At 46.5% G+C, this 23,134-nt stretch overlaps 1 long non-coding RNA gene across 1 annotated transcript; it reads left to right on the forward strand.

Annotated features, from left to right (window-relative positions):
• The first annotated feature begins 10,489 nt into the window (after nt 1-10,489).
• On the forward strand, nt 10,490-18,242 carry LOC144151451 (uncharacterized). The gene is made up of 4 exons (XR_013318877.1): nt 10,490-10,561; nt 12,456-12,491; nt 15,056-15,130; nt 18,076-18,242. It is a non-coding gene; the product is annotated as an uncharacterized LOC144151451 (long non-coding RNA).
• The last annotated feature ends 4,892 nt before the right edge of the window (nt 18,243-23,134 follow it).

A 23,134-nucleotide genomic window follows, 5' to 3' on the forward strand; every position in this document is an offset into this window, starting at 1 on the left:
GTTTCCCTTGCCTTGCGCGCCCTGCATCGCGCTTTTCAGGGCCCTCGTCCGACCCTTCTCCAACACTGATATTTTGCGCACGATCCCCGGCTCGCGCTTCCCGAGTCCTGCAACTTCCACATTGTTGGGGGCGAAGCCCCTAACGCGCTCGGGCTGTCGGCGTCTCCCGTCGTCGTAGTCGTTTTATGTAGTCACGGTACTAAATCACCCACACATTTGTTTTCCAACGCCTCACGCTAGGACGTAACGCGTACTAAAAGGAAACACCGGGACACTAGTTTTCCAACGCCTCGCGCTAGAACGCTTCATCTCCGTGGGCAGAAACGCGTACTAAAAGAACAGACCGGGACGCTCGTTTCCGATGATGATGATGATGGTAAGTGTTTAATGGCGCAAGGCCAACGAGGGCAAAGAGCGCCAGAGACAAGGTTATTTAATGAAGTGAACCCGCCGCGGTGGCTCAGTGGCTAAGGCGTTGCGCTGCTGAGCACGAGGTCGCGGGTTCGATTCCCGGCCGCGGCGGCCGCTTTTCTGATGGAGGCGAAAAGCAAAAACGCCCGTGTGTACGAGATTTCGGCGCACGTTAAAGATCCCCAGGTGGTCAAAATTAATCCGGAGCCCTCCACTACGGCGCGCCTCATCGCCTGCGTTGCGTTGGCGCGTTAAACCCCACAATCAATCAAATCAATATTTAATGAAGTGAAGTGGTTAGCACAAAAAGGTAGGTTAAAAAAAGCGTGTCAACCGAACATAGTAAAATCAATTAAAGATAATGGTGATGGCTGGTGTATAGGGCCAGTTTGATTATGCGTGATAGGAAATGAGGTTTAAAAACTTGACTTCTGACAAATACCCAAACACACGTTTCACGGAAACAATGGCATCGTCACCTAGAAAAAACGATGGATGTAGGGGAATATGTTGTCTGTAGAGTTCTCTGAAGTGTTTGTGTCGTGTTGTGTGAAGTGCCTTGCATGTTATTAGTATGTGCACTACGGATAGGGCCTCTCCGCACCTGCTGCACTGGGGTTTAGGAGATCCCGTCAGCAGATACGAGTGAGTTGCATGCGTGTGCCCTATCCGTGGCCTACCCAAGGCGACTTCCGAGTGTCTGTTGTGCGAGTCAGATGTGTGCCGTCCCAAGCTCGTTTCCGAACGCCGCGCGCTAGCACGCTTCGTGTTTCAAAGACACGAGACTTTTCCACCAAAGCTGTGTACCTCTACCCCAAATTGTTTCATCTCCGTGGGCAAAACACCATGGCGCCAAGAACACGCTTGTACACTGAATGTTTCGCTCCTCCTCGGGTTTCACGTTAGTGGAGATTGCCCTGCCCGGTTTTTGGATCAAGTATTTTCTGTACCTCACAACGCGCGTGCTTGAAACGCATAGATCTCGGGCTTTCGCCTTAAACCCGCAGGACGCACAAAGTGGCAGGACGCAGCACTACGTCCTTCGTGTTCTTCGCGACGTCCATCGTACTACGTTCAAGCAGGCTTAACCAGCGAACCTGAGCAAATTAGCCCAATCGCAAATTTTTCTGCAGTTTCTTTGTAGTACGCTGGGTTCATCAACTCCTATTTTTCCTATGTGTATTATAGCGCTGTGTCCTACGTTTTCTTCTCTACGTCTTTCCTGCTACGTTCAGTGTAGCAATGCGCGTAACTAATATATGTTATTTGCTTCGCATTTATATGTGGAGTGAAATAGGAAACCCGCCTGCCCGTGTATTAGTCTTGATGTGTCACTCTCACCGCGTAAAAAAATGCTATTAATAAAAGTTTATTGGGCCATTATGTTTTCCTCTCAGTGGCTAAGGCGTTGCGCTGCTGAGCACGAGGTCGCGGGTTCGATTCCCGGCCGCGGCGGCCGCTTTTCTGATGGAGGCGAAAAGCAAAAACGCCCGTGTGTTCGAGATTTCGGCGCACGTTAAAGATCCCCAGGTGGTCAAAATTAATCCGGAGCCCTCCACTACGGCGCGCCTCATCGCCTGCGTTGCGTCGGCGCGTTAAACCCTACAATCAATCAATCAATCAATCATTATGTTTTCCTGTAAAACCACGTATGTTGTACCCATGAATAAATGTCTCTTTTCAATGCATTTGTGTATAATGCTAAGGCTGACTTTAAAGGGCTTTGTGTACAGCCCGCCACGTGGAGAAATGGTGTCTTGTCGATGTATTTATTAAAGAACTTCCGGGCCTTCACATTTTCATATGATAACGCTTAGATTACCCGTGGAATAATGTGTTCTCAGCGGTGCATTTGTGTGAGGTATCTAGGCTGAATTCGGGGGCTCGGTCTCTGGCGTTTTACAGGGGAACATGGGGTCTTTTGAACGCACAATAAAAGCCGTTAGGGTCCTCAGACTTTGATACTAGACTTATTATATCGACCACGAAGAAATGGCCTTCTAGCAGTGCAATAGTGCATAGTAGCGAAGCCGGATATCGTTGCACGGTGTATAGTATAGCGGCTTGAAGCGTATTTATCCAGCAGTTCACACTGCGTTTGCTATTCCAGCCTGTTTCACGCTCGGGCATAATATTCAGTGAACAAAGTATACAATAATGTGGTCTATACCCATCACGTGCCATGCAAATGGACAGCCCCTTCCGTGTACGAGTTCCAGCGCTGCCCACACCGTCGTAAGGATAGCACACCAAATTCTCCCCCCCCCCCCCCTCACCTCACTACATCCCACTTTTTATTAAGGCCGTTCACAGCTTTTAGCTATTGGCCCTGGGTCCTGGGTTGGACTGTGTCCAACCGAGTCTGAAACACATCTGCCATGTGTGACAAGACCCCCGCCACTATCGAATCGATTACTAGTGGGCTCTGGGGAATAGTGTAGTGGTCTTGCCCACTCCACCAGAGTACGCCATGCTCCATCTGCCCTGTGTAGCCTTGTGTGACTAGTGTGGCCTTGTGTAAACTGTGAAGTCAATATGAATGACAAATATTTGTCGGAACTTGTGTGAACGGTGAACACCTGAAGAACTGGTTTTTCCCCTCCCTGCCCTTTTTCCCCTCGCTCTTCCAGGACATATGACCTCGATCCTCAGCCAAAACCACCTGAATAACTTCAGGCCCCTTCACTCCCACGTGCCATCTTGTGACGTCATCCAACTTTGCCCGAACCTGCCACGCCGGACCGGCCAAGTTACTGCTTGTCCGGGCGCGTTCAGGCAAAGGGGAGGGCGACCTCTCGAGGGGAAGCGAGCAGCCAAGGTAGCCCGTATCTTTGCTGCAGCGGTGTAAGTTAAAGGTAAATATATATAAAGGTAAAAGAGACAGCGCTGATGCCAACTCGTATAGGTTTATTACAGTTACCACAGTGGCATACAGGCTGGCAATACAAGCCATAAAAGCGAAATTACATGCTTTGACAGAGGCCAACGGCATACTGGGAGAACTACAAAATGGGTTTAGGCGAGGCAGGTGCCTAAATCACAACCTATTTGTCATAACCCAATGCATAGATCAGTCAATGGCTCAAAAGCTACCATTATGGGTAGTATTTCTGGATATACAGGGGGCCTACGACAACGTAGATAGGGAATTTGTATGGAGCTTACTTGAGCAGGAGAGATTATGCCAGGACTTTGTACAGCTGCCGCAGGGAATTTACAATGAGAACGAGGTGAAAAATACCTGGGCGGACCTAAAGTGCACCTAACCGGTAGTTACAAATAGAGGTTTAAAACAAGGTTGTCCTTTATCGCCATTGCTTTCATGCTCTATATGGCAAGACCAGAAACAAAGCTTGAAAGCAGTAAAATAGGTTTCAAACTATGTTATACCCGCAAAGGACAGCCAGTAGAACAACATATCCCGGGACTGATATATACAGATGAAATAGAACCACTAGCAGATAGCGAACAGTGACTTCACCAGCTCACACATATGTGCGGGGAAGAAGCCATTAAAGTGGGGTTAGAGTTTAGCACTGAAAGTCTGGAGTTCGGTTCTTCAAGGACGACGCTAGTAACGCATCGGTATTCGTTCAACAAGCAACAATACCGCGGGTTAAGAAATACAAATATCTGGGAATTTGGATAAACGAAGGACAAGCCTATAAATCTAAAAATGCACCAGGAGCATTTAACAATGAAAGGAAATAGAAACACCGCTATTATGGAGCACAGAGCACTATGGGGATGTAACAAATATGAAGTAATGAGGGGAATCTTAAAGGTTGTAATGGTACCGGCACTCACTTTTTCAAATGCAGCAGTGTGTGTCAAATCAGAGGCTCAATCAGGGCTAGAAGTAAACCAGAGGGTGGTAGGTTGATTGGCATCAGGAGACTACTGTAAAACAACAAATGCGGCAATGGAGGGAGACATGGGATGGGCCTCCTTTGAAGTGAGGGAAGTGCAGAGCAAAATATATATTTTGAAGAACGTCTTACGTCTTATTGATGACCAGAGATGGGCGGCCAGAGTGTTAGGAAATTATTACATGAAAAGCGCGGACGCACAGTATAGAAAATAACCAGAAGTCTTGGGACACAGTATATGAAACCTGGAAGCACACGGGAAAAGACGACGGCAATAAAAAAAAATAAATGAAAGACTCAGAAACAACGAACTGGAAAAAGATGCAGGAAGCTCACACTTACGCGTAAGACTTGAAGGTAGCGAAGCTGGACGCAACGGTAGCGTGTTTCCTCTTTTGCGCCTCACGGCGTTGTTTAAGCGTTGCCGCTGTACGAGCGACCACAGCTGGATGTTCTTCCTACTCCATCGCACACGGCTGTGCGCGCACGTCGCCTTCCTTCGTCGCGCGCACTTATCGCTGCGGCGGCGGCGTCCTCGCCTTCCTCCGCCAGTTGGCGGCACGGGTCCCGCGCGCTTCTCCGTTCCCTCCTCTCCTATCTCTCCCCGCCCGTGGGCGCTGATCCAATCCGGGCGCTTGTGGAAGGGGGTGTGGTTTGACCTCTAACTCTCAAGGTCAAATCTGGTCACCCCGCGAAGACTGCCTGAGGTAGCGTACTGCAGCTTTCGCTACAAAAGGACGGACGCAAAGAGGCCCTTCATTATCTACAGAATTGGGAAGCGGGAGATCACGCGAGAAAAGTTCTGTGATAATACCAAAGGGAGTGTATTGCCTTTTGTAGCCCGGGTGGGTTGCTTGCGAACGAAAACGCTTATCCGTGAGCAGGTACAGGAATAACTGTGCGCAGGTTGTGGCATGGAGCCAGAAACCATGCAATAAATCGTAACGGAGGGCAAACGTATCCGTCCAGTCCTCAGGGAGGGAGGTCCTTGGCTTTAAGCTTCCGGAGCTCCTTGGCTTTAAGGTTAACGGAAAAGTGCATTGGAAAGCAGTAGACGTTAGCAAAAGAAGGTTAGAATGTTGGTGGGAAAATAGCAGAGAAGAAGCTAGGAAAGCATCCGAACTAAGTCAGAGTAGCCCAAAAATACCTTAAATGGTTTTTTATGGAGATGTGATTGTACAGTGGCGTTACGACTAAGGCCGTTGTGCAATGCCACCCCGTTACAAAGGAAAAGCCGCTAAGCATCATCATCATCATCATCATCATCATCATCATCATCATCATCATTTTAACCTTGGTCGGTGAACGAGACCACGGCGTTCGCGCTGTTCCGTGTTGAAGTGACCGTTTTCGATTAATTTATTTCGTTTACGAAAGTATCCTGAGACATGGGGCGCTGTTGTGTATCCAATTGTCCAGGTAACTATGACAATGGCCTGAAAGTTTGCTTGTTTTCGTTTCCGAGAGACACTGAGCGAAGAGTAGAATGGCAGCGGGCTGTGCGGTGGAGCGACGTCAACGTAGGGCTGTTGAAAGAGCCCAAGACAATGTGCATCCAGCGTGCGCCCTTCAGAATGGCCAATATGTCGTAATTGTTCCAAGAAATACCAATTGATGGCTTTTTGTTTCGGTCACGCGCAGGTTTGCGAGCGTCACATCAAGCCGAACATCTGCGTAGAATGCCCACATATACGGACTGCGATGGAAAAACTATTTAAGCTACTATGAAGTTGACACGGCTAACTCCAGATGCCTTCCCAACCATTTTTTTTCAACTGCCTTTCGCGTATCTCGGATGCGCGCACATCCGCAGAAGAGCCTGAAGTGAGAAGAGAACGAACTGAAAAGGAGCTACTCCAAAAAGCCATTCAAGAGTACCGATCAGCGTTTGAAAAAGAAAAAAAAAATCACGCATCCCCACGAAGTGAATCATGACGAGTGGGTAAAGCACTGGGGATCGTTTTTACCGTAAATCACCCGTCGCATTGCCCACGCGCGCATGTAAATGAGTGAAAACGCGTGTGTACAGTATATACAATTGCAATGCAATCCAATTCGATGCAATTCAATTTAGTCCAATCCAATACAATACAATTCATTTCATTCCACTCCAATCCACTCCAAATCCAAATCCAAATCCAATCCAAGTCAATTCAATCCATTTCACTCCAATACAATCTAGTGCTCCTCGCGCATGCGCAACACTGTGTACACGGACGCCAAGCTCTAGACAGAGCGAGGTCCTAAGGTGCTTCGCCCCTAATAAAGACAGTACAAAGTTTATAATCTCATTGAACCGATTTCTCTGGTTAACGAGCGTCGAGATAAAACGTTTTGGTGTACAACACCATGAGGACGCGCCTTATCCTCGCTCATATCGAACCGGCGTTGCAAGCCCCTGAGCTGCTCGTGTCTGCGGTGGTGTCAGATGATCTGTCCGTTCGCTGTGTATTTTAAGTGCGCTCCGTTCGTGTCGGATGATGTGTGCAGTCTCGATGAAATCCGCGTATTTATGCCTTGTAATAAATATTCTAATATTCTAATGGCTAGTTTGTTTTCTTGTTAAAGTTGGCTAGTTCTGCTTTTTGTTTTGTCACATAATGTGATTGGATGTGAATATGACCGTAACAAATGCTAAAACATTTTTCGTTGGGACACGTTACTGATACATTGTAATAAATAATCTAATGGCTTGGATTTTACGGGGCCAGGGCTGAAGCCTGAAGCTATCTTGGTGGTGTTGCCTCAGCCTCAAAAAGAATGGCTCTCTCGTATTTAAAACAAAGAAACGGGTTAGCAAATTAATGACCCTGTGTCCCCGTTACTTGTACCCATATTTGGTGTTTTTGCCAACGGCTGTAGAAAAACAACGTTACCTGTAATTATTTTAAAATATGGCGTTCCACTCCACTGATCATTGCTTCGGTTCAGTGGAAGCAGCACGAATTGAATACCCATGTTTGCTCAGATGGCACAGCCACCGCCGTAATTATACTTTTGAATAATGAGTTTCCGTTTTCCTCGTACTGCCTTCTTTTGATGATAATGTCTGTCCACGGCGATAGATGGCGGAAGAGAGTTGACCCAGGACCTGTACAAAACTCAGTCACGAGTTCACTTGGGCGTCGCGTGAGGTCAATTCAACCAAGCCTCTGCGCTGACCAGTAGTCACGTCGGGGGGATTTCGACAATGAAGCATAAGGCACTGAATGCTTCAGTTTCGTACGCATTTATAATAGTTGTAATCTTACTCAGTTATAAGGTGAAAGGTTGCAGAAAGTATTCTCCTAGTAAGTATGAACATCTTGGTGTCCCTACACCAATTATTTTTTTTTTCTGAGGAAGCCCTTACAATTTTGTTAAAGTAGTAGTTGAAACAACATCAAACATCAAAGTTTCTGGAAAGTGAGAATGATGTTTGTAAAATAACTGAGGTGTTTGCTTTCGCAGTATCACTTGCCTCCTGGCAGCAGTGACTTTTGTTACCCGCCCACTTTAGATAAAAGTTGATTCGTGGTGGATATTTATAGCATTGACTTTGAGAGACAGCAAATTATTTCTTAGCATACGCGCAATAATAATGACCGTCCAAAAGATAGAATATGAAAGAAAACTGAAGCTTGATCAGACGCAAATATAATTTATATTACCTGACGTGAACGAAACTGCCGTATAGCGCAGAACGTTCTTGTAGTTTTTTTTAAGCTTTTATATTCCCTATCAGAAAGCCGCGTACATACCACCGCAAGCGTTCGAATTAAACACGAATTTCGAACGTTCTCACACGCAATTGTTTACGCGCCAAAAGCGGACGCGCTTACGATGACGCCACATTGTTTGCACGTACATACATCGAAATGCTTTTTTTTTTTTTTTTTCACAGAAAAGCTGTCTATGGCTAGGATCCAGCAGATCGCCTCGGTCACAGAGCGATGTAGACAAGTATCGCTAGCGAGCTCAGCGTCATGTTGCGGAGCCCGCTCAAATCCCCGGAATCGTAAAACTGCGCGGGCCGGCGCAGTAACACGATAGAACTCGGCCGGCACCGAGTTCTATCGTGTTAACTCGGTCGGCGTTCAGGGAATGCAAGGGTAAAATTTCGCATTGGATTCGAATGGATTTAGTTGAAACTGAGGTATTTAGGACGGCCTACGCACGGGACAACGGAGATAACTGCAAGAAAGAAGAGCACTGATTTTGATTGAAAAAAAAGCTTTGTCATTAAAATCTTTTACATTTTAGTTATTACAAGACAACACTGAGCTTAAACAGCGCAGAAACGACAACCTTTCGGCGCAGCATTACTCCTCATCCAGGGTCTTCAATTGCTACTGTTAGTGAATGCTTCTGGTCAGAGAAGTATCAATTTGATACTGTAGTTCATTCGTGGCTAAACCTACAAGTGATTATGATTGAAACCGCTGCCTCGCAAACAGAAGACTTGAAGAGAGACATGGAGGCGAAGGCTGTGTTTGGAAGGTTCATGCAATCATGCCGAAAGGAGCTGGAAACATTGGCAAGAATTTCGCCTCAAAAGGATGTCGTCCACTTCTCTCAGGCAAGTATTGTTTCCATACCCTGAGCAATACCCTCTTGATCTTCCGAGTAGCCTGCTAACAAATATTGATTCGTTATGATAACGTTTCTCCGGTTCAGATGCGGTTATATACAATTCGTACCTAATTATATAAACCCTTTAACGGTAAAACTGTACATGCCACCCTACCGTTTCACGTGCACGACATTGCTGTGGCTGCCAGTAAACTAGAATTTTCGTATATACTGCGGCACCCTCTATGCATGTATGCATACAGAATGACCACTGCTGGCACCTCGTGCGCACAGTTGTATACATATAGTCACGGTAATTTACGTTTGGTTCTTTGGCCTACCGTCATGTGGACGAAGATGACGAATCGCGATAGATGACGCCGAAGTTTGGTATCTCTGGAAGTCATGATTTTGTGGAACGTCGTAATTGCTGCTGTCATTGTAGAAATAATATTTGCTACTCAAGGGGAACCTTCGCTCAGATAAGTTTCGGCGTACGGCGCGTATACCTCCAATTCCACAGTATAATGAAAGGCGCTTTATGGTGCCCACCGAAGTCATTTATATCACAGTATCAAAGGATATCCACGTTGGCCTAAGGCACTTCGTGTTTGTGTACGGCGGGTCTGGGCGAAAAATATTATGTGCATCTCGTCCTCGTTCGCATAGACGTCAATGTGAAAATGTGTTTTAGCACCGCGCGCCATATTACCGCGGCCACTGGTATAGCGCCGCAAACGTTTCGGAGGACACTCAGTGTATCTCGATGCGCACTTCGTTTTAATGGTTTCGCGTCTACGGCAACGCATCAATTAGCATATAGGGCTGTTACCTTGATGAAACATCGGGTAAATATGAACCTACGTGGCCGAGCTAACAAGCAAATAATTGCCCCAAAATAAGCTCAAGAAAGCACGCCACAATTTCTATGAACAAGCCCAAACTAATCGGTAGATCCACAAATGCTCCCACTATTGAAGCGAAGTTTATTAATTATATAATAACAAAAGCACCAATACGATGGGGAAGCAAGCAAGCAAGTAAAATTAAGCAATTTACATCGATCTTTTTTGAACAATTTGAGGAGGGGCGCATAAATTAGCGATATTTCCGCAAAAGCGTGAATTAACCCCCCCGCCCCCCTCCCCTCCCCCCATAAAAAAAAAAGCGTCAAGCGACTGAAAATGTCTACAAGTGACTCGGTGAAAAAAGGAGCTCAAATTCGCTTATAATAAGCGCAAATGGTCACCCTTCCGCGTATTTCCGTCGGGTATGTATGTGCTCCTATATACCGTTAGTGCGCTCCTGAACGCCGAAGCATCCACACATACGTTTTCATGTAGGGATTCCGAAATTTGCGTAGCCTGCCGACTAACGATGTAATCGTTTCTCCTAAGCCATTCCAACTGAATATAGCCGTCAGCAACGAATGCTTCCGAATTCACGTGTTTTAAGGTTTGTCTGCAACTGTGATCGATACTCTGCGCATTTTATAAGTAACACAAATTTTGTTATTATTCCGTCTCTTGTCTCTTCACGCATATACCGGACCTGGCCTTTTCCAGACCCTAGTGTCAAGTAATGTTGGTGGTTTATTTTTATCGTAATGTAATAAAATTTATAGCGTTGCAATTGAAAGTGCATTTTGTGTATTCACACAGCGGATGCAGATAATATGCAAGCTTTTCGATGCCTGCAGGCCGATAGAACCGGAACCGACGGCGCAAGAGGTAACAAACAACATTTGTCATAAAACTGCGGGAATAAAGTAGGGCGAATACAAAAATACAAAATACGAAACACAAAAGAGCTAGCCTGTGGTAACCCGTTGAACTCCTTTTCGGCCACCAGGGCGTTTTTTTTTTTAACTACACATATTCAAAAACTTACACATTTCGCGCTGCGCAGTCAGCCATGCCGTAACATAGGAAATGATAATTCGATCTCTTCGATTTAGAATCTCAGCCTAACTGGACGAGTCCGCAGATGAGTTGGCCTTCTGTAAGGCTAGCCGCCAATTTCTGGGTGCCAATTAAAACGATATAATGTCTGATATCAATAAAATACCTATAAGGAAGGGTGTCAGACAAGGAGACACAATCTTTTTAATGTTATTCACAGCATGCTTACAAGAAGTATTCAGAATGCTGGATTGGGAACAGGTGGGAGTAAGGGTTAATGGAGAATACCTCAGTAACCTCAGATTTGCTGATGACGTTTCCTTGCTAAGTAACTCGGGGGACGAATTGCAAAGCATGCTTTCCGCATTGGGCGAACAGAGTAAAACCGTGGGCCTGAAAATTAATATGCAGAAAACTAAAGTAATGATAAATAACCTCCGGACAGCACAGCACTTTGAGATAGGTGGCGAGGCAGTAGAAGTGGTAAGCGAATATATCTACTTAGGCCAAGTTGTGACCCCAGATCCCAACCATGAGGCAGAGATAATTAGAAGGATCAGAATGGGGTGGGGTGCATATGGCAGACATTCTCAGATAATGAATAGCAGCCTACCATTGTCGCTGAAGAAGAAAGTGTATGACAGCTGCATCTTGCCGGTACTCACCTACGGGGCAGAAACCTGGAGGCTCACTAAGAGGGTTCAACTTAAATTGAGAACGACTCAGAGGGCAATGGAGCGGAAAATGATAGGTGCAACATTAAGGGACAAGAAGAGAGCGGAGTGGGTCAGGGAGCAAACTGGTGTTAAAGACATATTAGTAGAAATTAAGAAGAAGAAATGGACGTGGGCAGGGCATGTAATGCGAAGGCAAGATAACCGCTGGTCATTAAGGGTAACAGAGTGGATCCCTAGAGAAGGCAAGCGTTGCAGGTGGCGGCAGAGAGTTAGATGGGCAGATGAGATCAAGAAGTTTGCGGGGATAAATTGGTCACAGTTGGCACAGGACCGAGGTAATTGGAGAATAATGGGAGAGGCCTTTGCCCTGCAGTGGGCGTAGATAGGCTGGTGATGATGATGATGATGATGATGATCAATAAAAACTATTACGTTAAGGTAGCCGCACGATTAGGAGATGTATAAATATATCATTTAGTTAAGTAGTTTAAACAGAAACGTTGAAACTGGTTTGAATAAACGCTGGCTGTAGAAGATAAAACAAGTGGGTTGCATAAACGAAATGGCGGGGTCACACAAGCTGCAAACAGCCGCCAATTGGTCACACAATTCAAAATTGCCACAAATTGCGTACCCAACTGGGAACATCATGCTGCAATTTACACTGAAATAAATTGATGAGGTAACAGTTTCAGAACGGAGAATAATAGGGCCATCACGAACAAGCTCGATAATCTCAATCATTTATTTTGAACCACAGAAATGAAACGCAATTTCTTTTAGGTTACCACCGAAAAGGCAAGCCGCGCAGAATAAAAGAAAAGGGAATTTGGATTTGCGCCTTCAACAATTATTTGTTGTTATTCCTTAAGTGACCATACGTCCAATGCGAAAATAAGTGAATTCCCTTAAGAAATTTGCTCTAAACACAAACATACACAAGATTGTTTTTAGGTCCATTTGTTTAATTTCAATGTATTTCACTGACGTATTTCACTGCTGCGTACGAGTGTACGCGTGCATTACTATAAGTTTCTGCATTACAGGTAGTTGACTGCGTCGTAATGGACATTCTAAACGACGTAAGAACTCCTACTATTTCTTACACTGCTACTACAAAAAATAATATGAAGATGCGATAAGCTTATGCATATTCATCAGCTATTAGCACTGAAGGCTAATTTGAAGGAGTGAATTCGAATTTAAACGACTTGGCCTTAGTTTTATTTTCGCCTTATTTTGTAATTTAAGAGTGAAATCTATTGTTTCAGTACCTAAGCGGAATATAGAGCACCCGTTTGTCCGTATTGTGCACCCGAGAAGAAAAAAATGGCTCAGCTTTAACACTAGGTGACCGGTAAAAAGCGCAAAGGCTCATGGGTAGATTGTCTGCTTCCACGGAGTCCCGCCACTTCCGGTTAGAGAGATGTCCTGGGGCGGTATTATCGTGGTTTGTCCTTTTTGTGTCCATTTAAAAAGTGCCCGTTTGAGCAAGCCCTGATGGGCTAAACGCGATCACCCGGATGTGACGCCGTGCTAGTACGGCGGAGAAATGAGCTCCGGCTTCTCGGAGCAGACGATTTCGAGTAGACGATTCTTTGTCACCTTGTTGTTGGTACGCTGGAGGAAAAATAAACACATAAAAATGGTTTTTAAAAATTTTTAGTTGTTTAAAATGTGTTTACAAGAACAGTTGCGCAAAGCTCAACCCAAAGCCCGCCTACAACTGGAAGTACGTCGTAATAAAACGGACGAAAAACAGACGTTTTCAAAACGAACAAGCACGAGAATACCGCCCCTGGCCGCCACTACGCCGGGAGCTTTCACGCGCGTGTATGCGTGTTTATCTGTTTCACGTCAAAAAAAAAAAAACGCTCATGCATCGCGTATTCCATGAATAATAACGATTAATCCTACTAGGGAAGGTCTTCTCAGAAAGGTAAGCACTCTGTGAGAAATAAACAACACACACGCGCGTGAAAGCAGCCAGCGTACGGGAAGGAAGGAGAAATCCTGAACCGGAAGTGTCGGGAGTGGACGGTGTACCCATGAACCTTCGCGCTTTTTACCGGTCACCTCTAAACCTAGTTATCACTAGCAAAGCAAATACTATGAACACAGCGCTTGGAGAAAGTTTTCAGTTTCTTGAGATTTGTGCCAGCCGTCTAGCTATGGCCTCTATATGATTTGATTCATCCTTTCGGTTTCACCAAAGCGCTCGCCGCCCAGGCAAGCAGTCCAGCCGGCGTGCCATCGATTGCGAGACTGACCTGGAAGCGTATTTGCAAACGCTACTCTGCACAGAGCACCCACCCTAATTCGATAGACGTCGGCTTCATAACGCGGGGGACCCAGGTTCAATTCCGACAACAGGATGCGTTTTTTAAGCACTTGATGTGCCTTTGTTCTTCATCCTCATCATCATCATCATCATCATCATCATTTTGTTAAACCCATTGTGCAAAGCTGGCTTCCCTGCAGTGCGTTATGTAGCGACATCGAACTTCCTCAGTAAGGCATAAAAAGCTTCGCCTTAAAATGTAATTTTTTTTAATGTCAGCGGTTCATTTGGCCTGTAAACACTGTCTCCGTTGAGCGCTACACACTATTCCCTCGACTCCCGGTTTTTAAATCCTGTCCAAAAAGTAGGATGCGGAGCAAAATGCGTATTTACGCCGGTGATGGCACCTTCACCAAAATTTTTTTTACACGCTAAAACCGTATTTCAAAGTTAGGCAACACAAACAATTAGGACGGGGCCAAACCTGGGCAATGTGAAGAAACCATTCCAGAACCAAATCCGTGCAAGTTTCGCGCAGTGATGGTAAATTAGTGAGGCGGTAACTAGAGGTTAGACATGGTTAGGCTAAGCATGTGGGGGGCACTAAGCGAGAAGAGTGATTATTGGATGTAATCCAATGCTGTGCAGACAGCATTCTAGGTTTTTGTCACCACGCAAAATTTTCTTCAGATTTTGTAGGAAAAATTGTTGCGATGTGATACTTACACTCTAAGAAATACCCTCAGATGGTTTTCGCCACAATGCACCAAAATGGCAAATTAGCGCGACCAAATGGGATAATTCGGTGACTGACGAGGCCGATCATGAGATTAGAGTAAAAAAATAAATTCTGCGATGGGACAACAACTCGCACGCAAGCTTTGCGCTGTTGTCCCAGTGCACATTCCACTTTTTTTGCTCTAATGGCATACTGAGCCTCGTCATTCGCCAAATGGTCAATTTGGTCACGCTAATTGGTCATTTTGGTCCATTGTGGCGAAACCCATCTGCGGCGATTTCTTAGAGTGCATAAAAAACGGCCGCAAAATGAAAAAGAGCTGCAAAGTCACAGATGCATGTTAGCGTTCAGGACGGGTTTTACCAGGGTCGTGAACACTCGGTTAAAATCTTATAAAGAAAAATGTCTTGGAGGAGGGCTGCAAGCCTCTAGTGGTGAGAGTTTGCTTAGCGATGTGCCACTATATCGTTTTTCTCTGCCCTCGAAGCATTAATCATTACCTAATACTTTTTTTTTGTCCTAGTGAGAAGGCCCCCCGTGTTTTTTGCTTTACACGCTTCGGTGCTTGTTATGTTGTTTGTCACTTAAATGAATGTAGTGCTAACACACATTCACTCTGCACGCAGACCGGAATCTGGGGCTCTTTCAACTCCGACCTGGCCCACAGTCCGAAATTCAAAGTTGTCGATAAGGAGGTGGCGGTAAGGTTGTCAGCTTTGAATTAAATTGAAGGTCGAAAGGTCACCGTATGCGATTTCAGTGCGACTTTCTCGTAGCGGTTCTTACGTATAATATTATGTATCAATACTTGCGGTGTCATTTTTGGGGTGTATTAGACCCTACTACACGGGCGTTTCGAAGGCCTTTGAGCCAGATGTCTTTTGACTCAAATGCCACCTTTAAACTGCTACACGACGTGGTCAAAAGACACTTCCTCGAAATACCATTTGAGTCAAAGGAGCACTTGGAACGACCTTTGAAGTCCTCGAAGGCCTTCGAACGCTCGCACTCTAGGGCGCAGTATCCGCATGCCGTAATTACAAAAGCTAATATTTACGAGCAAAACTTAGATTTTGAGGTGCATGATCTTCTAAATTCTTCACTTGTTTTTATTTTCTATCACTCGATCGACGATTACAAGGTAACGTGGTACTTTCGACACCGGCGGTGCGAAAAAAGAAACGAGCATTCTAAAATGAATTTTTTGTCAAGTTACGAAAATGAAAATGGGTGGTAGCAGTGGCGACACCGAGACATGGTGGGTGAACGCAGAAACTTTCAACTGCCTTTGAGAATTATCGTGTAGATTGGCGGAACTCCTTCAAGTTCGAATTGCATTTGAAATTTCGAAGGCCATTCGACTCAAATCTCCTTTCAGACGCTCGTGATGCATAGGTATTAGGAGTAGGAATACTTTTATTGAAGGGGAATGCTCTCAGCCCATTTGGAGAGAGGAGTTGTGGGGTGGGAGTGGGGCTTTGTGGTGGTTGACGGCAACAAGCTAGATATGTGTAGCAAACTGCTTCCTCACATTCAAGTCAAGCGCAAAAGAGAATCCTGTAATACAGTCGAACTACTGTGTCATAAAACGCACAACCAGGGAGTAGAAATGCGCGCTAAAAAATAAGGGAGGGGACTTGACTTGTGCGGCAGTTCACCCTTAAAAACACTCTGCTTTCAAAGAGGGTGCTAAACAGCGACCAAGCTTCATTTTTCCATGATCTCTGCGCTTTATTACGTTTCTATAGTCTATGCAATTGAAGGATCGCTATCATCTGCTGTGATAACTTTCTGAAGCTCAAATATTTTTTTTTGCACAGCTTGTACTGCTAATGTCCTGTTCTATATTCTATTACGTAGCCCCCTACTAGCCGTTATACTGTCATTGTTTCGACAGAAATTCATGACTGGGAGTTACTGTCCTTTTGTCATTCATGCGCAATAATAGATATTGAAGATATTCTGATCGCTACCTGACAGAACCATCAAAGTGCTGTCGCAAATGCATTGAACGAAAGCATCTTCAGGCTTCCCGTTTCACTGTCCATTGCGAGTCTCTGTTAATTGTTTTAACGCCACAAAAAGATAGCTCGTACCGCTATATATGGTACGACTTTCTAACCAACTCTTATTTACCCCCTATTCCTGTGAGCCACTGAGACTGTTTAGTAGGGCGTCATCAAAGCGCAACCAGAATCGCTAATTCGTGTAATTAAAAATGGTGGAAGAGAACGGGATTCGTCTTGTTTAGTTGTCTCTTAATGGCTAATTGCACCATCGGAAGCACTCACTCCCCAAGACTTGAAATGTAATTTCTTTTCAAAACTCGAATATTGTCGTCTGCAGCATTCGGCAACGATTACCTGCCGAGCAATGGTTTTTTGTACCTGTTGTTGTTAATAAAGATTTGTTTAATTCATTGTACGCTAACTACAGTTCGTGTAGCTATCGTATAACTTTGTTCAAAATGTGCGAAAAAATGGCCAGTGTGACCTCAAACATATTAACTAACTAGGTAGCGGCTAAAACGTCTGGTGCAGTCAGCTTCTTGGAGTGATGGCAAATTTTTGTTGTTAAGAAAAAGACACCGACAACAACACCTTTAAGGCGAAGGTTGAAGCAGCCAGGGTAAATAATGAAGATGACAAAATAGTTGTGGAACAAAAGCGCGCACAACTCGATATGAAGTAACAGGCGCGTGACCCCCGCCCGTTTTCTCTTGGGGGATTTGCTCGTCTCACTATTTTTGAAGCGTGCTCAATTTGCAGAATTGTGTCTTTTGTCAAGCACGTAGAATACTTTTTTACAAACACTTAAAAGTCCACGCTAGTCTCCAACTCCCGCATTAGGAGGAACATCATTGTAATGACGATCAGCCAGAGTTCTATTTATTGCCATGAATAACATCCAGTGTACGCAAGGGGAATTTCAAAGCTGTCCTCAGCCCAGGTCCTTTAAGGGTATCAGCAGCTGCTTACAGACCTATGTGCCGCAAGAGTTTAGCTTTTCATGGGAGTCTTTCGGAAACAACCAAAAACTTGATGCTGCTATTTGCCACGTTAGTATGCGACACCACGCATTCATTTCGCTTCGTAAACGCACTATGACTTGGTGGAAGTACTATTTTTAGGGCTGTATGATGTTACTTAGGGGGCGCCTGGCCTGAATATTTTCAGTGGTCAGGTTGTATACATGCTTGAAACTAAAAAGGGGTATTCTATCAATTTTAAGTTAATATGAACGCACGACACTTGTGCATCTTCTAAACATCTGTTTTGTAACTCGGAAAGAAAGCAGTGAAAAAAATATACGTCTTCAGTATTTGGAAACCTGTGGCGAGTGTCGGTTGGCAGCTGGCGTTGCAGTAATGATCATAATGACCCTTTATACTGAGATATAATTAGTACAAAAACAACAACAAGGTCTTCTTCATCTGAGTATTTTGCCAGCTGGGCTAGTCCTTCAACACCACAAAGTCTTCTAATTCTCCATGTGTGTCGCCTGACTGAGGAGATTATAATCTTCACAATACGAGTCAATACATTTTCTCGGTTCAGCAATGTGTACTTTTCAAGAGTAATAGCCTGTGATAAATGTGTTTATTTGCATCCTGGTTGCGCTTCATCTCTGTTTTCCCTGCTTTTAGCTTTGTATGCACAAAATGGACCTGCAGGGCGTCGCAGTCGAGACCGTCGACAACGTGGCGGGGCTGATTATACATGTCCTGCGCACGTATGGCTAACCTGCTCTGCTTTCGAACCCCGGAGCACCCACCAAGTCCGATTATTCTTCCCTTTGTGTTAACCAATAAACAAAATCTCACTATTAAGTTTCTCTGGTGATGGAAAGGTGTGCTCCAATGGTAGCAAAACGCCCACTTTGCGTGACGGTGTACTTGCTCGTTCACGCACGGTGTGGGTGGGCCAGGCACCGTAACTCATCCTCTGCTTGAAGACCGGCGGAGGACATTTTAAAATAATGCACAGGCAGGATAATCATTAACAAAAAAGAGTGAGGATTCCTGGTGAGGCTTGGCGTGAGACAACGAAACACAATCCATCTAAAATCACTTACATCCTGCCCGAAGAACGTATTTACAAAGCTTGATTAGAAAAAGTCAGAGCTTTAGAGATCTATCATCATCATCATCATCATCATACCAGCCTATCTACGCCCACTGCAGGGCAAAGGCCTCTCCCATTATTCTCCTATTACCCCGGTCCTGTGCCAACTGTGACAGATTTATCCCCGCAAACTTCTTGATCTCATCTGCCCATCTAAGTTTCTGCCACCCCCTGCAACGCTTGCCTTCTCTAGGTGCTATGTACCTGGCTAGGGTGCACGTGCTCACGAATGGGAGAAGACGAAGACGAAGTCCCCGCGCGCCAGAGCATGCAGCTGACCCGACGCCATTTTTTAGCCGCAGCCAGCGGCTGTACTCTTTGTGATTCCTACAATCAACGGCATCGAGACTTGACACTGGCGACGAGGATGACCAGTTTTTAGAACTGACGCATAGTGCTACATATCGGTAAGTCTCGATGCCGTTTATTGCAGGAACCAGAAAGAGTCCAGCCGCCGGCTGCGGCTAAAACATGGCATCGGGTCAGCTGCACGATCTGGCTCACCGGGGCTTCATCTTCGTCTTCTCCCGTTCGTGGGCATGTGCACCCGAGCCCGGTATATAGCGTACCGATATGTAGCAATATAAGGCACCATCGAACCAATACAACACTCCGAATGGGCCACTCCCGTTGTCATCATTCTGAAGACGGACGGGAGCATTCGTCTTTGTGGCGACTACCGAAGCACTGTCAACGAGGCGTCGACAAAAGCTTCGTATCCGCTACCCGCTGTAAGTGAGGTGCTGGCAAAGCTCGAAGGCGGGAAGATTTTCTCGACATTGGACCTAACCCAAGCCTACCAGTAGCTCAAGGTCACGGATGAAGCGGCCGCAATTTTGTCGATTAATACGTTCAAGAGCCTGTACCGTGTTAAGAGGCTGCCGTTTGGCATCTCGGCTGCTCCTGCCATTTTCCAGCGATGTATGGAGACCACCCTGGCTGGAATCAAAGGCGCTTGCACGTACCTGGATGACATCATAGTTACCGGTTCGACGCAAGAGGGGCACAATGAGCGCCTGGGTTTAGTCCTTGCAAGACTACAGGCTCAGCGTCTACGAGCCAAAATGTCGAAGTGCCGTTTCGGGCTGCCGGAGGTTGTTTACCTCAGACATAGGATTGACGCTAAGGGAATTTCAGCGACGGACGAGAAGATTAAGGCTATTAAGGAGTTGCCGGAACCTACATCAAAGGCTACAGTGCAATCGTTTCTTGGCATGATTTCCTTTTATGACCGGTTCCTGGAGCATCGCGCCACCATTGCCAACGATCTCTACCAGTTACTCGCCAAGAATGTGCCATGCAGATGGGAAGCCAAGCATGCCGCAGCTTACAAACGGCTCAAACAGCTTGTGCTGCAGAAAACTGTGCTGGTTCATTGCGATTCATCGAAACCGTTGGTCCTCTCCTGCGGCGCTTCTGCGTATGGCATTGGCGCAATCCTTGCCCAGAAAGAGTCAAGGGCGGGTAGCCCCCATTGCTTTTGCATCCAGAACTCTATAGGGCCAGCCGAGAGGACTATTCGCAACTGGACAAAGAAGGTCTTGCTGTCGTTTTGGGGGCCATTCACTTCCACCAGTACCTGGCAAGCCGGCACGTGATTATCTACACGGACCATCAGCCTCTACTTGGGCTTCTGAGTCCCGGGAAACTGCTACCGGCGGTTGTGTCTCCGCGCATGAAGCGCTGGTGGATCAAGGTAGCTGCTTACGACTATGAGCTGGCGTACCGGCCCGGCAAGTCCCATCAAAATGCTGATGTACTTAGTCGGCTTCCTCTGTCATCCACCGATGATGAACCATGGCCTCCCGCTGACGTGCTCATGACGGAAGCACTTCCGACTTCCCCACTATCTGCTCAAAAGATAGCCTCATTGACACAGGAAGACCCGACGCTTCGTCAAGTCTACAATGCGGTCTAAAAGGGCAGGATTCATGACCTAACTGCGGACACCTTCAAACCTTTTCGTTAAAAGGTCGCCGAGTTGTTGACACTGCGTGGTTCCCTGTTTTGGGGCTCACGAGTTGTGATACCAATGGTGGTTCGACCTGAAGTTTTGAAGCTTATCCATGCCGGTCACAGAGGTGTGGTAGCGATAAAGGCGGTCGCACGCAGTTACGTGAGGTGGCCTGCTATAGACCGAGAAATCGGGCGAACGGCGGCTGAATGTATTCAGTGCCAACAGTCCCGTAGAGACGACGCTAGAACTCCTTTGCCTACTTGGGAACGCCCATCGTGCCCTTGGCAGACGCTACATTTAGACTTTGCTGGACCGTTCGAAGGCCGAATGTTCTTGGTCAACGTATACGCGTACCCCAAATGGTTGGAAGTGCGGTGAGTCCCAAACGCTACTTCGGCAACGGTCATTCTGGAGCTTCGTCAACTGTTTGCTACTTTCGGAATTCCGGAGAAGCTCGTCACTGACAACACTACTGCGTTCGTTTCAGCCGAGATGATCACCTTTTGTCAGAGGAACGGAATTCGGAAAATCACAACTGCTCCATACCATCCGGCAACTAACGGACAAGCGGAACGCATGGTGTACGAACTTAAACTGGCGCTGGCGCGAGAGAAGAGTACGGACATCAACCTTCCCTTGGCCAGGTTCCTTTTTAAACAACACTCCCCTGTTAGTTTGACAACACGGAAAAGTTCAGCACAATTGATGCTTGTTCGGGAGTTTCAGACAAATCTGCCGCTGCTAGTGCCTACTAGGCCCAACCTCCATTCAGAGCACTCCTGAACTTTGAAAAAGGATTGGCAGCCACAGCAGCAAGTTTTCACAAGGAACTTCGGCAATGGGCCTCGGTGGATTCCTGGCGTGCTCCTCGAGAGGAAGGGCCTTCGCTTGTCAGTTTCTGTGAGGAAGGGCCTTCGCTTGTGGTCAGTTTCTGGGAGCAATACCGAGCGCAACTTTCCTTCAAGAGTGAAAAAATAGAAGGCAATGTTAAACTGACATGCACAAACCTTCACCGTTATCCTCGGCAATGAAGTGCTTTAGCGGGTGTGCGAATATAACTATCTCTGGCAACCTGTCAATGTTGATCATAATCATGAGAAAGAGATAAGACAATTTGTACAACTGGGGTAAGAGGAGGGGAGCATCTTAGATGATGAGGCCTATGCGTCATGACCAAGAAGACACACACCGCATTAGAAATAGAGCTCAAGAACGTCGCAACCGACCACGCATTCGTGGAGGTTGTGATCCGAAAAAAGGCCAAAAAGAAGGAGAGCATCTATGTGCTTAATATCTATAGCAACCCAAGCAAACGCAAACAACGCTTCCATGCACTCTTCAGCAAGGCAAGCGCGCAAGCAAAAGTGTCCGAACTGGTCATGTGCGGTGATTTCAACGCGGCAGACCAGATTTGGGGTTATATCAGAGGCAACGCGAAGGGCATCTGGCGGAGGACGCGGCCGACAACGGATATATCCTAGTCACGGACCCGACCAATCCAACGAGAACCGGAAACTCCGTGTCCCGGGACACAACGCCTGACCTCGTTAAGAATGTTCGTTAAGAACATTGTGGAGGAAGAGGTCACGTGGAGGAATACCGGGACGGACCTAGGCAGCGATCATCACGCCAGGATCAGATTAAAAGATTAAAAACACGAACGCCACAAATACGAAAGCACCACTGGGTCGACTGGGAAGCATTCCGGACGCAGAGGGCCGAACGAGCAGAGGAAGAAATCACAGGCATAAGCATCTGGATGGAGAGAGTCACTTGTGACGTCAAGGCGGTCACGAAGCAGATTACAACGGACGACGACAGGGTAGATGGCGTTGACAGCCGGCTAGTCCACCTTCTGGAGGCCAAGCGCTCTTACGAGAACGATGGAAAAAGCACAGACTTAACAGGAGACTGCGCAAAAAGGTGGCTGAACGTAATCGCAAAATTGAGGAGCACAGCCGCTGCTCAGAGACCAAAAGTTGAACGGAATTTGCAATGCCGCAGACGGCCAAATGAATAATAGAAATACTTGGAATCTGTTCCGTCACTTCTTGGACGAAACCAAGACAAAATCTCGCCAACGGGACAGACTAGAGAAAATTATGCATCGGGAAATCAAAGAGGTTGCGCAGCAGCTACTCGAGAAGTACATCCCGACTCGCCGGGATTGCCTCGCATACCCGGACGAATCAAACACAAGAACGATGCCGCCTGCCTTCGAGAAGGCGGTGCGGGTTGAAGACCAAAAAATTACGCTCACCTCCCCTCGCGGGAACCCTGGTGTGATGCGACGCTGAGGGGGGTTCAAGCGCAAGCGGAGAGCAATCGTCGACCGAAAGGCTGCCGGAGAGCGGCACACCGGTTCTATGCGCAGCGCGCCCGAAGGAGAGGAGACCGAGGACCCCGGCGACCCGGTGACGGGGAGCGGAGGACCCCTAGCCGGGTTGGCTACATCTGCGGTGATGACTCCAGCCAAGTCATGAATACCTAGCAATAGGACTTTATTCGCAGGCGCCAAAGAAGTTTTTTCCAATACAATTCGATGAGGAACAGTACCCTACCTCTGTCATTGAAGGGAATGGTACACAACCAATGCGTACTGCGGGGCATAACTTATGAGATAG

This window comes from Haemaphysalis longicornis, unplaced genomic scaffold (genome assembly GCF_048455015.1).
Source record: "Haemaphysalis longicornis isolate Haplotype H1 unplaced genomic scaffold, Haemaphysalis longicornis Haplotype H1 scaffold_9, whole genome shotgun sequence".
In the NCBI taxonomy this organism is placed as follows: Eukaryota; Metazoa; Arthropoda; class Arachnida; order Ixodida; family Ixodidae; genus Haemaphysalis; species Haemaphysalis longicornis.